General features: G+C 44.8%; 1 protein-coding gene across 1 annotated transcript in view; it reads left to right on the top strand.

Moving 5' to 3' along the window:
- The window catches only part of ERICH3 (glutamate rich 3), a 594,366-nt gene extending 574,229 nt beyond the window's left edge, over positions 1–20,137 (top strand). The window contains exon 15 of the mRNA XM_078668660.1: positions 14,258–20,137. The gene's annotated coding sequence lies outside the window, so the exon portion shown is untranslated. The remainder of the gene's footprint in view (positions 1–14,257) is intronic.
- Positions 20,138–20,372: the final 235 nt, after the last annotated feature.

Consider the following 20,372-nt stretch of genomic DNA (forward strand, 5'->3'; position numbering starts at 1 on the left):
CAAGTGAGGGCCGAGAAAAAAGGGGGGTCCCAAAACGCATTTTCCCCATGTTATTTTCCAAAGGAAACTTTAGACAAAGCTACAGTCCGAACTGCTGAACGGAATTACACCAAATTTGGCAAAAGAGTCATTTTGGTTAAATGGTGTAAATCCGTTCAGTAGTTCCAGAGAAATTAGAAAAAGAAAAAGTTTCGATATCTGGGGCAGCGGTGGGATCGCAAACCCTCCCTACCACAAGCTTCATTCTAATTGGCTGCCATCACTCCAACCCAGGAAGTGTTGGCAGCTATCACAAGAAAACAGTAGAAAAAACATTAAAAAAGAAGAAAAGGGGGCAGGGTAGAAACACCCTGACGCCCTAGGCCTGCTCAGGGGGTCCCACTGGGACCCACAGGGCCAAAAAAAGCATTAAAAAAAAAATAATTTCAGTGGAAAGCGCAATGGGGTTGCGAATCCCACCAAAATTATTTTAAAAAATGAAGCGCATGCTCCCAGGCTTCGTTTAATCAAAGCCCCCGGGTGGGTCAGGTTCTGGGGGCACTGTAAATTAGATAGCAGGGGCCCATGGGGGACACTGCAGCCCCGGGGACTGCCACCTCCCAGGGGCTTTTACAAATAACCGCGGGGACGCACAGACCCTCGCAGCCCCGGGGAGCGCCACCTCCACGGGGTTTTATTTTTTTATAAAATAACCTGTGTGGGGGGGGGGGGGCTTGAGCCCCCTCACTCACCCCGGGGACCACCACCTCCCAAGGGCACTAAAATTGTAAATGTGGGGGTCCATTATGGACCCCCGAGCCCCGGGGACTACCACCACCAACCCGGGGCTTTGCAATGGTTGGGAGGGGGCCGCGTGGCCCCCCTCCTGGGGCCCTCCATGGCCCTGGGGACTGCCACCCCTAGAGCGGGCTCCTGCAGGTTTCGGGGTGCCCACCCCAAGTACTGCTGTTTGCTATGGCCTCCCGCCCTGTCATAGCAAACTACGCTTTGGATTTTGGAAGCGAGAGTAGGTTTCCTGCTCTCGCTTCCAAAATCCAAAGCAGATTGCTTTTCCACAAGGGGAGCTGCATGTCAGCAGCTCCCCTTGTGGAAAAGCAATGCCGGCTCCCGCACGGTCCCTAACAGAGAGGCCAGGCCCCGAGGAATGGCTTCCCCCAGGGCCAGGAGTGGCCTGGGAGAAGGGGCGAAGCGACCCCCCCTCCCCTTTACAAAAAATGTTTTTTTAAAAGGATGGCTGGCCTCGGGCCATAATTGGACTGAGGAATGGGGGCCACACGGTCCCACTCAGCATGATTAATTAATAATAAAAGTGTGCCAAGCAGCCCCCACCCAATTTTTTTTAAATTAAGGAACTGGCAAATTGCCGGAGGCCTCGCCCCCTCCCTGCACCACTGTGCAAATGCAGCTAGTGGCACAATTTAAGATGGGTGTTAGAACTGGGGGTCTCTAGTTGGCAGGGGTAGGTACCATTGTCCAAATAGGGACCCTTGCTTCTAGTCAGGGTAAGGAGGAAACCCATTGAGATAACCCCTGCTCACCCTCTAGGTAGCTTGGCACGAGAAGTCTAGGCTAACCAGAGGCAATGTGTAAAGTATTTGTACCAACACTCACAGTAACACAGTGAAAACACCACAAACTGACTCCACAACAGTTTTAATCTAAACTACACAAGACCAAAAACGACAAAAATCCAACATACACAGTTCAAGAATATGGTTTCAAAAGAGTTCTTAAGGTTTGCGATAAAATTCTTCAGGTTGCGATAAAATAATCTAGGTTCCGATAGAATAATCCACAGATGCGTGAAAAGTTCACAGTTGCGTCACGTTTACTCACAGTACCTTTCAGTTGCGACAAAGTTCCAAAAGCAGAAGCTGGTGCGGTGGAAAACAAGTGATGCGTTGCTCCTGAGACCCTGGGGAGGCGTTTGCGACAGCCCCGCAGCAGCAGCGGGCGTGTTGCGATGACTCGGGTCTGTATGGGGAGGAAGGCCACTTGTATGGATTCCGGTGCGGAGGTTCGGTAGGAAGTTTGTTCTCGCAAAGGCACGATGCGACGATCTCGTAGGGGCTGCGACGATCTCCGGGGCAACGATGCGCAATCCAGCGGTGATCCTCTCTCTCTCAGCTCCTCGATGCGATGGCTTTGGATGATGCTCGCAGCGACGTGATGCGGTCCGCAAGCAAGCTGTGCGGTGATCTCACCCAGCAACGACAGGCTCTGCGACGACACTCGCAGCGATGTTCGACTTTCCCGCACCGGTCTGGTGCGTCCCGCAAACGAAGTATGCGACGGCTCTGGCAGCGGCGTCAGGCGCTGTGACGATCTCGACCTTTGTAGCGGCGGGAAACTTCTCGCACTGTCGGGGTTGCGCTCCGCAAGCGAGCGATGTGACACTTTTCAATTGCAAAAGTCTCTCAAGCTTAGTTTCAAGCTTCCCAGCACAGGTACAACTTCCAGAGGCCCCACAACTGGATCAAGCACTCTAGGAAGGACAGAACTCTCTCAGCAAAGTTCAGGAAAGCTGGGGGTGAAGTCCTTTTGTTCCTGGGACTTCAGAACAGGGAGCCAGCTCTACTCAGGCCCTTGGAGATTCCTTCAAGACAGGGGACACAGCTCAACAGCAACGTCCTTCCCCTCTCCTTGGCAGCAAAGCAACAGCAGGTCAGTCCAGCAGAGCAGAAGCAGGACAGTCTTCCTTCTTCAGTTTCAGCTTTCTCCTTGGCAGAGGGTCCTTCTTGATTCCAGGATGATCTAATTTTCTGTTGTCAGGGGTCCTGTACTTATACCCCTTTGTTCTCTTTGTGCAAGTGGGCCCTGAGCCCGGTCTGAACCAGTTCTGGGTGTCTCCTGAGTACTTTGTTTTCCTGACTTCGCCTTTCCTTTCAGAGTGAGGGGCAGGGTCGTCAGCCGCCCAGCAGGAGGTGGAGCCAGCATTGTGGAAGGCAGGCACAGCCCTATTCAGGCCCAGGTGCTAACTCCTCCCACCACTCCAGTTGCAGATGCAGTCATTCAGCCTACGGCTGACTCAGCCAGCCTCCTGGGGAATCCCCAGCCCCTGTCACTCTCAAACCAGACAGTCAATCCACAAACAGGCCAAGGCACACAGAAGGGTCAGACAAGAGAACAGCGACTTTCTAAAAGTGCTGTTCTCAAACACAGGATTTAAAAACAAACTTTCCTAAAAGACGTGTTATTAAATTCGGGGTTCAGGGATACTAGATACTTATGTCCCATCTTGTTCCTATGGGAAGAAATGCTGGAAGCCACTGTAGCCAGCATCCCCCATGTTAATCTATGGAGCAAGATAGCCTTACAATAGTGAAAAACGAAAATGGCTGCCATTCCCTATCAGAGCATGTCACCTGCACTAGTACATGCTCTACCTTTTACATACACTGCACCCTGCCCAGGGGGGTACCTTGGGCCGTCCATAGGGCTGACTGATGTGCACAAAAAGGGAAGGGTTAGGCCTGGTCAGTGGGGACACTGACCAGGAGGACATGGCAGTTTCTAAACTGCACACAGGCACTGCAGTGTCAGGCCTGAGACATCATTTTAGGGCTACTCCTGTGGGTGGCACAATCAGTGCTGCAGTCCCACTAGTAGCATTTGTCATCACCAGCCCTGGCACACCCAGTGCACTTTACTAGGGACTTCATGGTGATACAAATATGCCAAACATGTATATCCAATCAGAATAACACTTTACATAGGGAGCACTTACACTCTGGCACTGATCAGCAGTGGCAGAGTGTCCAAAGCATCTAAACCAGCAAAAACGAAATCCAGCACAGCATCAAAAATACAGGAGGTAGAGGCAAAAAGATAGGGGGAAACCACGCCAAAGATGCCAGGTCTAACACGTGTCCCCTCCAGCTGAAAGTGGGGAGAACTACCCACCCTCTTGGGCGTTCTCTTCACTAAGGTGGAAAAACCTGGACAGACCATCAGCGTTGGCGTGTTCTGTGCCAGGGCGGTGTTCCACCATAAAGTTAATTCCCTGTAGGAAGATGGACCACCTCAACAGTTTTGGGTTCTCACCCCTCATCTGCATTAACCATCTGAGGGGCCTGTGGTCGGTCTGAACACGGAAGTGAGTCCCAAACAGGTAGGACCTCAGCTTCTTCAGTGCCCAGACCACAGCAAAAGCTTCCCTTTCAATCACACTCCACCGCCGTTCCCCGGGGAGTAGCCTCCTACTAATGAAAGCTACTGGCTGGTCTCCATTCTCCTCAGTGACTTGTGAGAGGACTGCTCCCACACCATGCTCTGAAGCGTCTGTCTGTACTATGAACTCACTGGAAAAGTCAGGCGCCTTGAGCACCGGTGCTGTGCACATGGCAGTTTTCAGGGTTTCAAAAGCAGTCTGGCAGGCTTCAGTCCAGTCCACTCTTTTGGGCAACTTCTTGGAAGTGAGTTCTGTCAAGGGGGCGACAATGGTGCCATACCCCTTGACAAACCGTCTGTAATACCCGATGAGTCCTGAAAAGGCTCTCACCTCTGTCTGGGTCTTAGGGGGCTCCCAAGCCAGAATGGTATCAATCTTTGCCTGTAGGGGCGCCACCTGGCCGCTCCCCACCTGGTGTCCCAAATACACCACAGATCCCTGCACTATCTGGCACTTGCTGGCCTTGATAGTGAGGCCTGCCCTTTGCAGAGCCTTCAACACTTCACAGAGGTGTTGCAAGTGTTCCTCCCATGTGGAGCTGAACACAGCAATGTCATCCAGGTATGCGGCACTGAATTCCTCCAGCCCGGACAGTACCTGGTTAACCAGTCTCTGGAACGTGGCAGGTGCATTCTTCAACCCAAAGGGCCAGACTCGGAACTGGAAGTGCCCCTCTGGCGTTGAAAATGCTGACCTCTCTTTGGCCCCCTCAGTTAAGGCAATCTGCCAGTACCCAGAAGTCAAATCAAATGTACTAACGTACTTGGCAGTTCCCAACCGATCCACGAGCTCCTCAGCTCTGGGGATAGGGTGTGCGTCAGTCTTCGTGACCGCATTGAGCCCACGGTAGTCCACGCAAAACCGGAGTTCTGGAGGGGACACTGACCAGGAGGACAAGCCAGTTTCTAAACTGCACACAGGCACTGCAAGGTCAGGCCTGATACATCATTTTAGGGCTACTCCTGTGGGTGGCACAATCAGTGCTGCAGTCCCACTAGTAGCATTTGTCATCACCAGCCCTGGCACACCCAGTGCACTTTACTATGGACTTCATGGTGATACAAATATGCCAAACATGTATATCCAATCAGATTAACACTTTACATCAGGAGCATTTACACTCTGGCACTGATCAGCAGTGGCAGAGTGTCCAAAGCATCTAAACCAGCAAAAACGAAATCCAGCACTGCATCAAAAATACAGGAGGTAGAGGCAAAAAGATAGGGGAAAACCACGCCAAAGATGCCAGGTCTAACAGTGGGGAATTAGTTCCCCTTGAATCCTGAGAGTCCCTGGGGGCTATCTAGCCCACCAGGTACCTCCAGTACACTCCACAGGGCTTTGTTGCAGAGAGGTGGTCCGAGGTCAGGCCCCTTTTTACACCTCTCTGCAACGCAGCTGTGTGGCGCTTACTGGAGGTACCTGGTGGGCTAGTTGGACCGCAGGGACCCCCAGGATTCAATGGGACTTAATTCCCCAACTTAAAATGTACCACGGGGTGCGTTTGCACAGTGGTGAAGGAAGGGGGCGGGGCATAATGTGACATGTGTGCAAACACGTCCTGTGGCGTGTTTTAAATTGGGGGATTGAGTCTCCTTGAATCCTGAGGGTCCCTGGGGGCCTACTAGCCCATCAGGTACCTCCAGTAAGCACCACAGAGTTGCATCACAGAGAGGTGTAAAAAGGGGCATGGCCTCAGACCACCTCTCTGCAATGCAGCCCTGTGACACTTACTGGAGGCTCCTGGTGGACTAGTTGGCCCCCAGGGACCCTCAGGACTCAAGGGGACTTAATCCCCCAACTTAAAACGCACTAGGGGGCACATTTGCACAGCGGTGAAGGGAGGGGCGGGGCCTGATATAAGAAGTTAGCAATCCTGCTGTGTGGGACTTACTGGTGGTAATAAAAGGGATAGTTTGCCCCCAAAGTTGACGTTGGGGGCTAACTACTCCTCCTGTTACGTCCAGTAAATACCACACAGTGGGATTGCTAAGAGGTGTTTCACACGCCATGCTCACCTTTCTTCACCACTCTGGAAACGCAACTTGTATGTTATAGTTAGAAATTAGCATTTAAAAAACCTTGGTAATTCACTGAAAAAACACAGGTTTCAGGGACGTTACGTTAGGGGTTAGCATTAAAAAAACTTTGAAATTCACTGAAAAAAACATAGGTTTCAGGACGTTATAGTTAGAAATTAGCATTTAAAAAACCTTAGAAATTCACTGTAAAAACCATAAGTTTCAGGGACGTTATATTTAGTTGGACATTTCTCTTGTACAAAACCATAGAATTTGCCCCATAAGCCAACTATAACTCACGCACCCACAATGCACTTCTGATTACATCACATATTACATCATTCATGGCATGGTCAGTGACATCACTGATGATATCTCAAATGACATCACTGATGAAATCATCCACATGAATATCTGATGCACCTCCTCACACTCCAATATAACCTTTGATACACCCACTGTAAAATACAGACTACCATTTTCGAAACCATCGACACACCAATACCAGTTACTACAGACGCACTCACTGATTCCTAGGTCTACACACACATCCACTTTCACCCATAAAGTCTCTCATACATGCAGTCACTCATCAATACAACACTATCATAAGCACTCATACACTTATACAGACACTCACACACCACCACTCATCCATGGAGTAACTCAGACATCTAGTCAGTCATGCAAAGAATCAATCACTCTTCCAATTATTGACCAATACAGTTATACACACACCACATCACTTATTCAAACAGAAACAAATGCATACTGTTAGAACTGGGAGTCTCTAGTTGGCAGAGGTAGGCACCACTGTCCAAATAGGGACCCTTGCTTCTAGTCAGGGTAAGGAGGAAATCCTCTGAGATAACCCCTGCTCACCCCCTTGGAAGCTTGGCACGAGCAGTCAAGGCTTATCAAAGGCAATGTGTAAAGTATTTGTACCAAAACTCACAGTAACACAGTGAAAACACTACAAACTGACTCCACAACAGTTTAGAAAAATAAAGGTATTTAATCTAAACTCCACAAGAGCAAAATGATAAAAATCCAACATACACAGTTCAAGAATATGGTTTCAAAAGAGTTCTTAAATTTAGCAATAAAATTAACCACAGTTGCGTCACGTTTTAGCCACAGTACCTTTGTTAGCGATAAAAAGTTCCAAGCACAGAAGCTGTAGCGGTGAAAAACAAGCGATGCGTTGCTCCTGAGGCCCTGGGGAGGCGTTAGCGGCAGCCCCGCTGCAGCAGCGGGCGTGTTGCGGTGAATCCGGTCTGTATGGGGAGGAAGGCCTCTTGTATGGATTCCGGTGCGTAGGTTCTGTAGGAAGTTTTCTCCCGCAAAGGCAGGATGCGATGATTCTCGGGTGTTGCGACGATCTCCGGGGCGACGATGCACGGTCCAGCGGCGATCTTTCTCTCTCAGCTCCTCGATGTGATGGGTCTGCGACGATTTTCGCAGCGACGTGATGCGATGATTTAACCCAGCAATGACAGGCTCTGTGACGATGTTCGCAGCGGCGGAAATATTCCCGCTAACGAAGGGTGCGACGTCTTGAGGCAGCGGCGAGAGGCGCTGCAACGATCTCGGTCTTCGTAGCGGCGGGAATTTTCTTGCTCGGCCGGGATTGCGATAAATTTTCTGTAGCAAAGTCTTTAAAAGCTTGATTTCCAGCTCCCCAACACAGGTACAACTTCCAGAGGCACCACACATGGGCCAATCACTCCAGGAATGACAGAGCGCTCTCAGCAGAGCTCAGGGAAGCTGGGGGTGAAGTCCTTTTGTTCCTGACACTTCAAAAACAGGGAGCCAGCTCTTCTCAGGCCCTTGGAGATTCCTTCAAGCAAGGGGACACAGCACAAAGCAAAGTCCTTCCGCTCTCCTTGGCAGCAAAGCAACAGCAGGGCAATCCAGCATCACACAGCAGGACAGTCTTCCTTCCTCAGTTTTAGCTTTCTCCTTGGCAGAGGTTCCTTCTTGATTCCAGGATGATCTAATTTTCTGTAGTCAGGGGTCCTGTACTTATAACCCTAAAAGTCTTTGTTCCCTTTGTGCAGGAGGGCTCTGAGCCCGGTCTGAACCAGTTCTGGGTGTTCCTTGAGCACTTTGTTTTCCTGGCTTCTCCTTTCCTTTCAGAGTGAGGGGCAGGGTCGTCAGCCGCCCAGCGGGAGGTGGAGCCAGCAGTGTGGAAGGCAGGCACAGCCCTATTCAGGCCCAGGTGCTATCTCCTCCCACCACTCAAGTTGCAAATGCAGTCATTCAGCCTAGGGCTGACTCAGCCAGCCTCCTAGGGAATCCCCAGCCCCTGTCACTCTCAAACCAGACAGTCAATTCACAAACAGGCCAAGGCACACAGAAAGGTCACTCAAGAGAACAGCTATTTTCTAAAAGTGCTGTTCTCAAACACAGGATTTAAAAACAAACTTTCCTAAAAGATTTGTTAGTAAATTCTGAGTTCAGAGATACCAGACTTTTATGTCCTATCTTGTTCCTATGAGAAGGTATGCTGGTAGCCACTGTAGACACCATCCCCCATGATAGCCTATGGTGAAAGATAGCCTTGCAGCAGTGAAACACTAAAATGGCTGTAATTCACTACCAGAGCATGTCACCTGCATGAGTACATGCCCTACCTTTCACATACACTGCACCCTGCACAAGGGGGTACCTTGGGCCTTCCATAGCGGTGACCAATGTGCACAGAAAGAAAAGGGTTAGGCCTGGTCAGTGGGGACACTGACCAGGAGGACATGGCAGTTCACAGACTGCACACAGGCACTGTGGTGGCAGGCCTAAGACACCATTTTAGGGCTACTCATGTGGGTGGCACAATCAGTGCTTCAGGCCCACTAGTAGCATTTGTGATCACCAGCCCTGGCACACCCAGTGCACTTTACTAGGGACTTCTTGGGGATACAAATATGCCAATCATGGATATCCAATCACAATAACAATTTACACAGGGAGCACTTACACTCTGACCAGCAGTGGCAGAGTGTCCAAAGCATCTAAACCAGCAAAAACGAAATCCAGCACAGCATCAAAAATACAGGAGGTATAGGAGAAAGATAGGGGGAAACCACACCAAGGATGCCAGGTCTAACACATACTTACTCTCTTATGCAATCACTGATACAAGTACACACTCATCCATACAGCCACTCTCACAATCACTGACTCTCACGTATAGTCATTTATATACTCTAACTTTGACATACACTGCCTTTTACATATGTAGTTACTTGGACATGTACCACTGAGACATCCATTCTCTCATAACACACCCATGCACACACGCACCCACCCATACAGCTGTTTGCACATGCACTCTTGTACCCATACACTCTGTGAATCAACTACTCACACATCTATGCACAGAGTCACACACCTCCCGCCCGCCCACACACACACACTCAGGCACCCATACAAATACTCAGGAAACAATCAATAGCTCATATACACACTCATGTAGCTACTGACCAACCCATGCAGCAGCTTACACAACAACAGACAGACTGATACAGACATTCACACAGTTTAGTCACTAAACCATGCATTTAGTAAGACACACACAATAACTCACTTACATAATCAGTCACGCACCTACAAAATCCTCCATCCACACACTTACACACCCACTCATTCTTCAATACACCTTGGAATATATAAATATATATATATAAAACATATTTAAACTTTACAGAAACACACAGTCACTGAGTGATGTCATCAGCGATGTCATCAGTTATGTCATTTGAGATGTCATTAGTGATGACTGACCATGTCATGAATGATATAATATGTGACATCATCAGAAGTGCATTGCGGGTGCGCAAGTTATAGTTAGCTGAACTAACTATAACAGGGCAATTTCTATGGTTTTGTACGAGAGAAATGTCCAACAAACTATAACATCCCTGAAACCTATTGTTTTTTCAGTGAATTTCTAAGGTTTTTTAAAAGCTAATTTCTAACTATAACGTGCCTGATACTAATGGTTTTTTCAGTGAATATATCTATGTATATATATATATATATATATATATATATATATATATATATATATATATATATATATATATGCGAACCAGTCCCACTCCAAAAAGAAACGGGTCCGACACATGCTCAGTGGCTCGAAGGAGATTTATTGAAAGGTTTCCCAGTGATAAAGTCTTGTAGTGGTGAAAATAAGGGCAGACGCGTTTCCAGTCTTTCGACTTTCCTCAGTGCGCGCTTCACCTGGAGTAACAGTTCTGCCTGAGGGGCTCGTTTAAAAAAGATGGATGGAGCTTCCCTTATTGGTGCAGGAAACTCTGGGCCCCACCTCCCACAGCTCGCCACTCCACCTCTCCTGCTGAAATCCATTTCGGGTTTTGTTGTCCCACGCTGTGCACTCTGATACAGTGATCAAATCCTGCAAACACACAGTGGTGTCCCATTTCTGGCTGCGTGTTTCACTCGCCGCCGTCGATAGTCTCAGCAGGGCTCAATGCTGTTCTGTCTCCTTCGTGCCACCTTAAGCAGCATACTGCTGCTTCTTCATTCCCCAATTAGGCTTCAACTCAGGTGAGTGTTTCCGACCTTTTGGGGGTGCCCTGCGCTATGTCTTCTAAACATAACACCACCAGGCTGCAAGTTATGCGCGGAGCTCCTGACCGTGAAGGCGTGCCGGTAAGTCGGTACTTGCTCCCGACAAAAATGCGAACCAGTCCCACTCCAAAAAGAAACGGGTCCGACACATGCTCAGTGGCTCGAAGGAGATTTATTGAAAGGTTTCCCAGTGATAAAGTCTTGTAGTGGTGAAAATAAGGGCAGACGCGTTTCCAGTCTTTCGACTTTCCTCAGTGCCCGCTTCACCTGGAGTAACAGTTCTGCCTGAGGGGCTCATTTAAAAAAGATGGATGGAGCTTCCCTTATTGGTGCAGGAAACTCTGGGCCCCACCTCCCACAGCTCGCCACTCCACCTCTCCTGCTGAAATCCATTTCGGGTTTTGTTGTCCCACGCTGTGCACTCTGATACAGTGATCAAATCCCGCAAACACACAATGGTGTCCCATTTCTGGCTGCGTGTTTCACTCGCCGCCGTCGATAGTCTCAGCAGGGCTCAATGCTGTTCTGTCTCCTTCGTGCCACCTTAAGCAGCATACTGCTGCTTCTTCACTCCCCAATTAGGCTTCAACTCAGGTGAGTGTTTCCGACCTTTTGGGGGGGCGCCGCGCTATGTCTTCCAAACATAACACCACCAGGCTGCAAGTTATGCGCGGAGCTCCTGACCGTGAAGGCGTGCCGGTAAGTCGGTACTTGCTCCCGACAAATATGCAAACCAGTCCCACTCCAAAAAGAAACAGGTCCGACACATGCTCAGTGGCTCGAAGGAGATTTATTGAAAGGTTTCCCAGTGATAAAGTCTTGTAGTGGTGAAAATAAGGGCAGACGCGTTTCCAGTCTTTCGACTTTCCTCAGTGCCCGCTTCACCTGGAGTAACAGTTCTGCCTGAGGGGCTCGTTTAAAAAAGATGGATGGAGCTTCCCTTATTGGTGCAGGAAACTCTGGGCCCCACCTCCCACAGCTCGCCACTCCACCTCTCCTGCTGAAATCCATTTCGGGTTTTGTTGTCCCACGCTGTGCACTCTGATACAGTGATCAAATCCCGCAAACACACAGTGGTATCCCATTTCTGGCTGCGTGTTTCACTCGCCGCCGTCGATAGTCTCAGCAGGGCTCAATGCTGTTCTGTCTCCTTCGTGCCACCTTAAGCAGCATACTGCTGCTTCTTCACTCCCCAATTAGGCTTCAACTCAGGTGAGTGTTTCCGACCTTTTGGGGGGGTGCCGCGCTATGTCTTCCAAACATAACACTACCAGGCTGCAAGTTATGCGCGGAGCTCCTGACCGTGAAGGCGTGCCGGTAAGTCGGTACTTGCTCCCGACAAATATGCGAACCAGTCCCACTCCAAAAAGAAACGGGTCCGACACATGCTCAGTGGCTCGAAGGAGATTTATTGAAAGGTTTCCCAGTGATAAAGTCTTGTAGTGGTGAAAATAAGGGCAGACGCGTTTCCAGTCTTTCGACTTTCCTCAGTGCCCGCTTCACCTGGAGTAACAGTTCTGCCTGAGGGGCTCGTTTAAAAAAGATGGATGGAGCTTCCCTTATTGGTGCAGGAAACTCTGGGCCCCACCTCCCACAGCTCGCCACTCCACCTCTCCTGCTGAAATCCATTTCGGGTTTTGTTGTCCCACGCTGTGCACTCTGATACAGTGATCAAATCCCACAAACACACAGTGGTGTCCCATTTCTGGCTGCGTGTTTCACTCGCCGCCGTCGATAGTCTCAGCAGGGCTCAATGCTGTTCTGTCTCCTTCGTGCCACCTTAAGCAGCATACTGCTGCTTCTTCACTCCCCAATTAGGCTTCAACTCAGGTGAGTGTTTCTGACCTTTTGGGGGGGCGCCGCGCTATGTCTTCCAAACATAACACCACCAGGCTGCAAGTTATGCGCGGAGCTCCTGACCGTGAAGGCGTGCCGGTAAGTGGGTATTTGCTCCCGACAAATATGCGAACCAGTCCCACTCCAAAAAGAAACGGGTCCGACACATGCTCAGTGGCTCGAAGGAGATTTATTGAAAGGTTTCCCAGTGATAAAGTCTTGTAGTGGTGAAAATAAGGGCAGACGCGTTTCCAGTCTTTCGACTTTCCTCAGTGCCCGCTTCACCTGGAGTAACAGTTCTGCCTGAGGGGCTCGTTTATATATATATTATATATATATATTACCTACTGGCGGTCACCAGTAGGTAGTTATAGTTAGTACCTAGTTTCCAAAGGAAATCCGCAACATTCTATTGGGAATAACTTTGGCGTCGGTGGACGAATCTTTGTGAATATATATATATATATATTATAAACCAGCCGCGGCCGGCAGTGGGAGGAAATGCAGGGCGGTGACGTGGGGAGGGGAAGGGGCAGGGTGGGGGCTAGTAATGTATGGATTACGGAGTTTTACAGGTAAGTAAACATTTAAATAAATAAAACGAATTTCGTTGCGCGCACTGCATCGCATTTTGGGATGCAGTGTACTCAACGAAATTCTATTTTATTTGTTTAAATGTTTACTTACCTGTAAAACTCCGTAATCCATACATTACTACCCCCCACCCTGCCCCTCCCCCTCCCGCTCCCCACGTCACTGCCCTACATTTTCTCCCACTGGCGGCCGCGGCTGTTAGAGACGTACTTCTCACTGTATATTTGGGTGCCTTACTTACACTGAAATCCATGTGGCGTATGGTGTCCATATAGTTATTTCCGGTTAAGTGTAGCATGGGATGCAATTTGTAATAAATCAAAAAATCTCCTCAGGAAAAATGAACACTATAAAAATAAAAAGTAAATTTCACCATTTTCTTAAACTTTCACAAGCATAATATATATGCAGCGCCTATGAAGAACACATATAGGGTAAAAACATTCGCTGTGAATTCAACAATGTGTGCAAATACAATAAAGAGACATACGTGCTTTGCCATCTGAATACTTTACACATGTGGTACCCTTCATGAATATCAAATAACTAGTAAGCCATGAATTGGTGCAAAAGAAGCTTACACATTTTATACATCTCACCGTTTGTGAATATGCTCCATTATGCATTCAACGAGATGTTTGCATACACCAAACATATAGTAAATCGATTTGTAGCGTTGCAAATTAATATTCATCTTCATGTGTCCGTTGTTTATGCTGACTAGAACGGTTAAGTATTCGCAGTTGCTCCTGAAAGTAAGAGCTTCTGTATAGTTTTATGTTGTTGTAGGACAGGTAGATGATTGCAGCGTCAAAATTTTTGTTTATGTTTTTAAAGCATACCTTCTGCACCATTTTCACTAATAGTTCTGAACGAACAACGTATTTATGAACTGTCTATTGCATTTGCTCAGTGTTAAGTATTCTTTAACTCTCGTGCTCACGCAAATTAAGTTAGCTTTTCGCCCTAGACAGCTGCCATGAAGTTTGCTTCACGCTAATTTTCGCACTTTTTAAGACACACTTTATGTTTTGTTTTTTAGAATGCTCTGAAAATTGCCTTATTTTCTGGAAGACATGGAGTTCGCCGAGAAGGCATAGCTGACCAGCGGAATAACTATTTTAAAATGTCACTATTATTTCGACATATTATTTCAATGATCTACAAAGAGCACCGTTTGACATCGTGACTCTGTTCTCTTAGTTGTGTCAGTAAAAACCACAAAGAATTTGTATGCTGTTTGTCAGTTTTTGAAATGTTAATTTAACATTTCAAAAATAGAATATCAGGGGTTATGAAAAATGAACTGCTGACTAAGCTCTTTTGATGTACAGGAGGTTAACTTAACCTTTTCTTTAAAGAGAGTATGAGAGTCCGAATTACTGCTGCACTTTTGAGAAAGTTTATTTTATTTGTTGTGTAGCATTTTAATTAGTTTTTTCCCCGCATTCATTGAATCTTCTTTGAAGTCACACAGAATTTAAACCTACTTGAGGCCCCATACTTGCTTGGTAGAAATGTAATTTTTTGGTTTGGGAATAATTATATCATGGGAATACGCTAGTGAAGGCTGGTTGAAGGACTATTACCCGGGTATTTTAGTAGTGTGTCTGGAGTGCTGCTGCTTGGTATTAACATAACGTTGATGGATTTAGCTAAACATCGGAACCATTGGTAGAAAATATACTTGTAGCTAATGTATGAACACGGCAAACATGGTATTAAATGAATATTAGATGGCGTACTCTACTTGGTGAAAATACTTGGAGCCATAAAGTGAGCCATGAAAGTGCTAATTTAAGATCACTCTCTTCCACCATTTTTGGGGTCAATATTCTAAATAGTTAAAGAGATGGAGGAGTGCTATTTTACCACATTAGATAGTGGCAAATGGTGCTTGGCACAGGAAGTTTAAAAGCATGTACTGCTTTTGGCTATAAATGTGGCAACATCTGTTGGCATATCTAAAGTAAACAACAGAGCATGATATAACACAATACACAAAGCAGCATAACTACACAATTAAAATATTACAAGGCACAATACAACAGAACTGTCAAAACAGAATGAAACACAGCCACACCACAACAGAACAAGCATTCCGGAATTTCTTTATCACAAATTACCACTTCCTGAATCCTGCTTTCATAATAGGGTGGTGAAAGGTGTTTACGCTACGCACTAACATAACTTACTGTTGATAACAAGAAATAGCACTACTCAAAATGTTATGTGATCGGGCTACTGCTCTCTTGGTTGAAACAAACTTGCCTAGCCAAGATGGTTACTTGCAAAGCATTTTTTCCTTTGTCATAATCTGCAAAAACATGAGCACATAGATGACATATTGTGCAACAGCTCAGATAATGTTTTTTCCTTTCACTGGTTTTATTTGCTGTTTAATTTTGTTTGTTTTATTAACAGTTTACAAACCCCACAACAATATTTACATGCTTAATACAAACAATAAAGGGGTTTCCAAAAAAGAGCTGGAGTATAATTTATAGAGTTTAACTCGATAGGCAGATGTAGCCTACACCTGAAAACTCAGTAGTAAGTCAAGTGTAAATCGTTCTACTGAAGGGTTAGTCTTTGTGAACTGGGTCCTAAACGTTTGTAAGTCAAAAAGATTCTCAAGCATCCTTCGATCAATACAACATCTCACTATTGGTAACTGATTGAATCTGAGAAACATTTACTGAGTTATGCTTATTTTATTTAACAAAAATCAATTAGTGCATGTGTGTGCATTCTTTAACAAAGGTAGCCCCAGACTCAGAAACCTAAAAACATAGTACACTAGTCTGCCCCAGTAAAAGAAAGCCAAATTAATATTTACATCTTCAATCAGTTCATAATTTCACAAAAGCATTAAGGGGCACAATAAAAGTCATGTGTGGAAATCAATGTATTAATACCTCACAAACAGGCTAAAGTAGTTTACCTGAAGTGGTATTACCAAACCATTCAACGTTTTGAGTTGTGGAATGGGGAGTAACCCAACAGTGGGTTTTGCATGCTGATTTCTGCAAATGTTCCCCTCGTTCTGATGACGTTTCTACTGATATATTACTAAATTTTTATTTCCGAAATGTGTTCAGGGAACCTCATGAAGGTGCAGTTCGTTCTTCAAAATATACCCTAACTACTGCCACTCGTCTAATCCGGATTTTTCAGTATCTGAAAATGAAAGCCCACAGCTACAATAAAATGGGCAATCAACAAAACATGTTTCAAAATTTCAGGCAAACTGTTGAAAAACCCACGAATTATTTTCTAAATCAATGTTTATCCATGCTGCTATAACCATCGCTAGTGGAAAAAGATGACAAAGAGGGCCCACAAAACCTCTACGAAATGTAGGCAAGTTACTTTCTATCTAGTACCGAAAAACCTCACTGAAGATGAGCCAATTGTTTCTGTCTTTGACTGTTCTACAAATATGCATTACATAACTCATCCTTTGAGTAAACTTCAAGCATGTGTTGTTCTTTGATTCACTATCACTAGTAGCATATGCTCCTGCTAGCAATAAGTTTTAATCTGTTTACAATGACGTTTAATGCTGTGAAGTTATTGCACCTAGACACTGTAGGTCAATGCACTGCAGACCTCCTGCATTGCCTGGAGTTCACATATCAACGCCTTTTCTCAGGATTGCCATTTACTTGGTAAAAGGAATGAAGGTTCTCTTTTTATGGGTAGGGACACACAACCAATTCAATATTTGCTCTTGGACTGCTTCTATCATATCTAGGAATATATTATTTTGAACATCAGCACAAAGAACATGGGAACGTGTGGGCCTCAGCTTTAAGGCTGCCTTCTGACGCTACTTTGCCTAGCACATGCTTGCAGTGGCCCTTATGTATTAATCCTCTGATAAAATCTAGTGAGGATTATGAGAATGCCTTCTAGTTTGGTGTTTTAATACCAAGAACACACACGTCTTTGGCACAAGATCCTGCCAGTTTATTTTATTAGGTGTATTTATTTGATGTAGATCTAGTGGCTTGATACAAAAGAAAATTTAACAATTTGTACCATTAGGTGCTTGTAATCAGATTTCAAATGGAAGGCTCTCAGCTTTCAGAAAGGAGTCCAGAGTTTTAGGATTATTAATTTGGTATACTTTAATTGCCACTAAAATCTTAAAAACCTGTGTCGAATTACATTTTTCTTAGAATGGAAAGCGCATGCCACACATTAATATTAATATTTTCTTATTTAAAGAAGGAAAAATCAGATGTGAGGCAGATTTAAAAATAAGAGTTCAATCTGTGCAACACGGGGTTAGTTCATAAACGACAGCGGGTTTTAAATATGTTCAGACAAGTGAGGTCAAGACTGGTGTGTTATTGAAAGATTCACAATTTTGTATTGCCAGTATTCTAGTAACTGACAAGATTTCATCATTGTATGTCATTTACCAAAAAGAATGTGCATAGTTCATCAAGCTCAACTACCACATTGTCTAGTAAAAATTGTCTACATAACTGAAAATTTTGCAGGAGTTTGTACGTTTGAAAACCGAGTCATTTTCATTTATTTTTCAGCCTTAGAAAAGGAATAAAGATATACTGTTGCCTAAATCCTTCTAGAATGGACAATTTCCAGTACCCAGCAGTGCCATGAAATTACAAAACTGTGATTTGTGTTTATGAAATGCATGTGAATATCAGTGTTTTTCTGTTTAATATCTTCAGATCAATCACTGTTTTGATGTAACAAATTCAGCTACGCTTGCAAATTGTCAGTAACATTATATTTGGGCAGTGTATTGTTTTAGTAGTTCAAGTTAAAGTATTTAAAGATATGATTGACTTCACAAACTCATGTCTGGGGTTCTATTTAATGTCAAAGTTGCAGTTGAATGCTAAAGTCAGATTTGGCATTTCCTTTAAAAGTTTTGTAATTTCCTTAAACAAAACCCCTCAAGCTAATTTATAGAAGGAAATGTAAAACAGTAAATTATCTACATGTTCAAGACATTTCTTGTTGAAAGCTTTAGTAACTTATATACACCTTTCTAACATTTTCTTTAAATATCAGGATATTAATTTAAAGGAAGATTAGGTATATCACAGTAGCTGAAGCCAGGTAAGCAAATTTCAAATATATAAAAACACACAAAACTTTCGAGGGTGGCGTTTTAGCATGAAGGATTTTAGGAAGTGCCACATTACAGAAAAATCACTGGTTTTATTTCACATGAGAAGATATACTAAAAATTGTGGGGCATATTATCAAGCAGAGCGATAGGCAATTATCGCCGCTTTAGCGGACGTTTTCGGCCGCTAAGCGGCGATAATTCTATCGCCCTATTAGCAAGCTGTCGGTAACTGATGTTAGCGACAGCTTTTAGGCGATAGCGAGCGGTTTGGGGGCCGCTTTGCATGTCAGCGATGTTTATCGCTAATGACATGGAAAGTGGGCGTACCAAACCAGTTAGCGACTGAAAGCAGTCGGTAATGTCGCTATCGCCTATTAGCAAGGCAGGCGTAGCGATGGAACTATTCACGCTAAGCGCGAATATCTCCATCTACTAACACCTGCCCAGACCAGTTCTTAGCTATGTTATCCAATGGGAGGTGGATAACATGGCTAAGAGCATTTGGTCGCTAATGCGTGAATATTGCTGTATTCTCAGCGATATTCACGCATTTCGCCGCTATCGCTGGATATTTTAGCACAATGGAGAAAAACGTTGCTAATAGCATGTTTTCTCCGCTAACATATCCAGCGATAGGCAGTGATAAATAAATATGCGCTAAGCGCATTTTGCGATAAATATCGCTATTCCTTGGTAATATGCCCCTGTGTTCTCTTTTCCAAACATATTTCCACAGGGGGCCATGACTGTATGCTAGTATCGTACTTTGTCCAGTGAAGCATGGAAGTTATGAATATACTAGGGGTAGCACCAGATTTCACTTTGAAGCCCTTGGTACTACCCATGCTCAGGGGTAGTGGAGACAGTGATAGAAACAGAAAGTTTACTATTATCTATGAGCCCTTTTGTTTACTGTCTGTAGTTTCCACACCTTGTCCATTATCAGCAAACTGGAGATTACTGAGGAGCTAGGGCTGTTATAATGGGTCACCATTATGATGTTGTCGTGGTCACCCTTTGCCAAGGTGCCAAGGTAGGAGTCCAATCTTTGGCTTTCTCTTGTGTTAGATTAATACTTTCCTACTTCTACCAGTGTTCGGAAGATTGCTATATTTTACACTAAATGGTCCATATTTCGAATCAGGGAAGAAACACTAGCTTTCTGACAATCCACAATTAAATATATAGAAGATCAGTGGATGAAATATGCCTCTCTCAAATGAATTGCTTGGTATATAGCTCTGTTAAAATGTGTGAACAGTTTCTTTACAAATTATTTTCTTTTCCGGAGGTGATCAGTGAATAAGTCTACAGGGTCAAAGTCTAATTTCAAATGTGTAGCTGAGAATATATTTTACTAATATGTGACATTGTTTGTTAAATCTCTCACTAATTATCATGTCCATTCAAGATATCAAAATAATTTTACCTGTTGAGCACTAAGCACTTTTACAGTTCAGATAGAGATATTTACATTTGTGTTTTTTGATTTTATTTTAAACATGTGAACAAGCGATATAAATTAAGGCTATTTTTCTAAATCTGAACTTCAAATTGCTTCAAACTAATCTTGAGCAACACCAATTAGACGTTCCTCCATTATGAGTAATTAAGACATTTGTTTTTGACTGTGTTGTGAATGAGCTTCTGTGCTACTCGTTATGTACTTTGTTCATTAAGATTGTCTGTACTAAAAAAATGTTCTTTCTTGATTACATTTCTTCAGTATGTCACTACGTATTTAGATTAGAAACAACCAAAAGCATTTATGTGGAAGTATATTTTGTCAAAATAAATTGTTTGCTGTTTCTTTGTGTTTTCTTTTATGGTACTGGATCATTTTTCCTGTTTCCAAATGGTAATTTTCTTAAATGTAAAAGGACTCATTTCTCCCAGTTTGGCGAGTAACATGATAATATTAGAAATTAATGGTTAGTTCAGATGATGAGTCTTTCTAAATTTTCCTAAGGTTTTCATGTCATACATAAACTATATTTGTATAGTACAGAAGCCCAGATTACATCCTGACAAAACGTGTACTTTG

Source organism: Lissotriton helveticus, chromosome 1_2 (genome assembly GCF_964261635.1).
Source record: "Lissotriton helveticus chromosome 1_2, aLisHel1.1, whole genome shotgun sequence".
NCBI classification, from domain to species: Eukaryota; Metazoa; Chordata; class Amphibia; order Caudata; family Salamandridae; genus Lissotriton; species Lissotriton helveticus.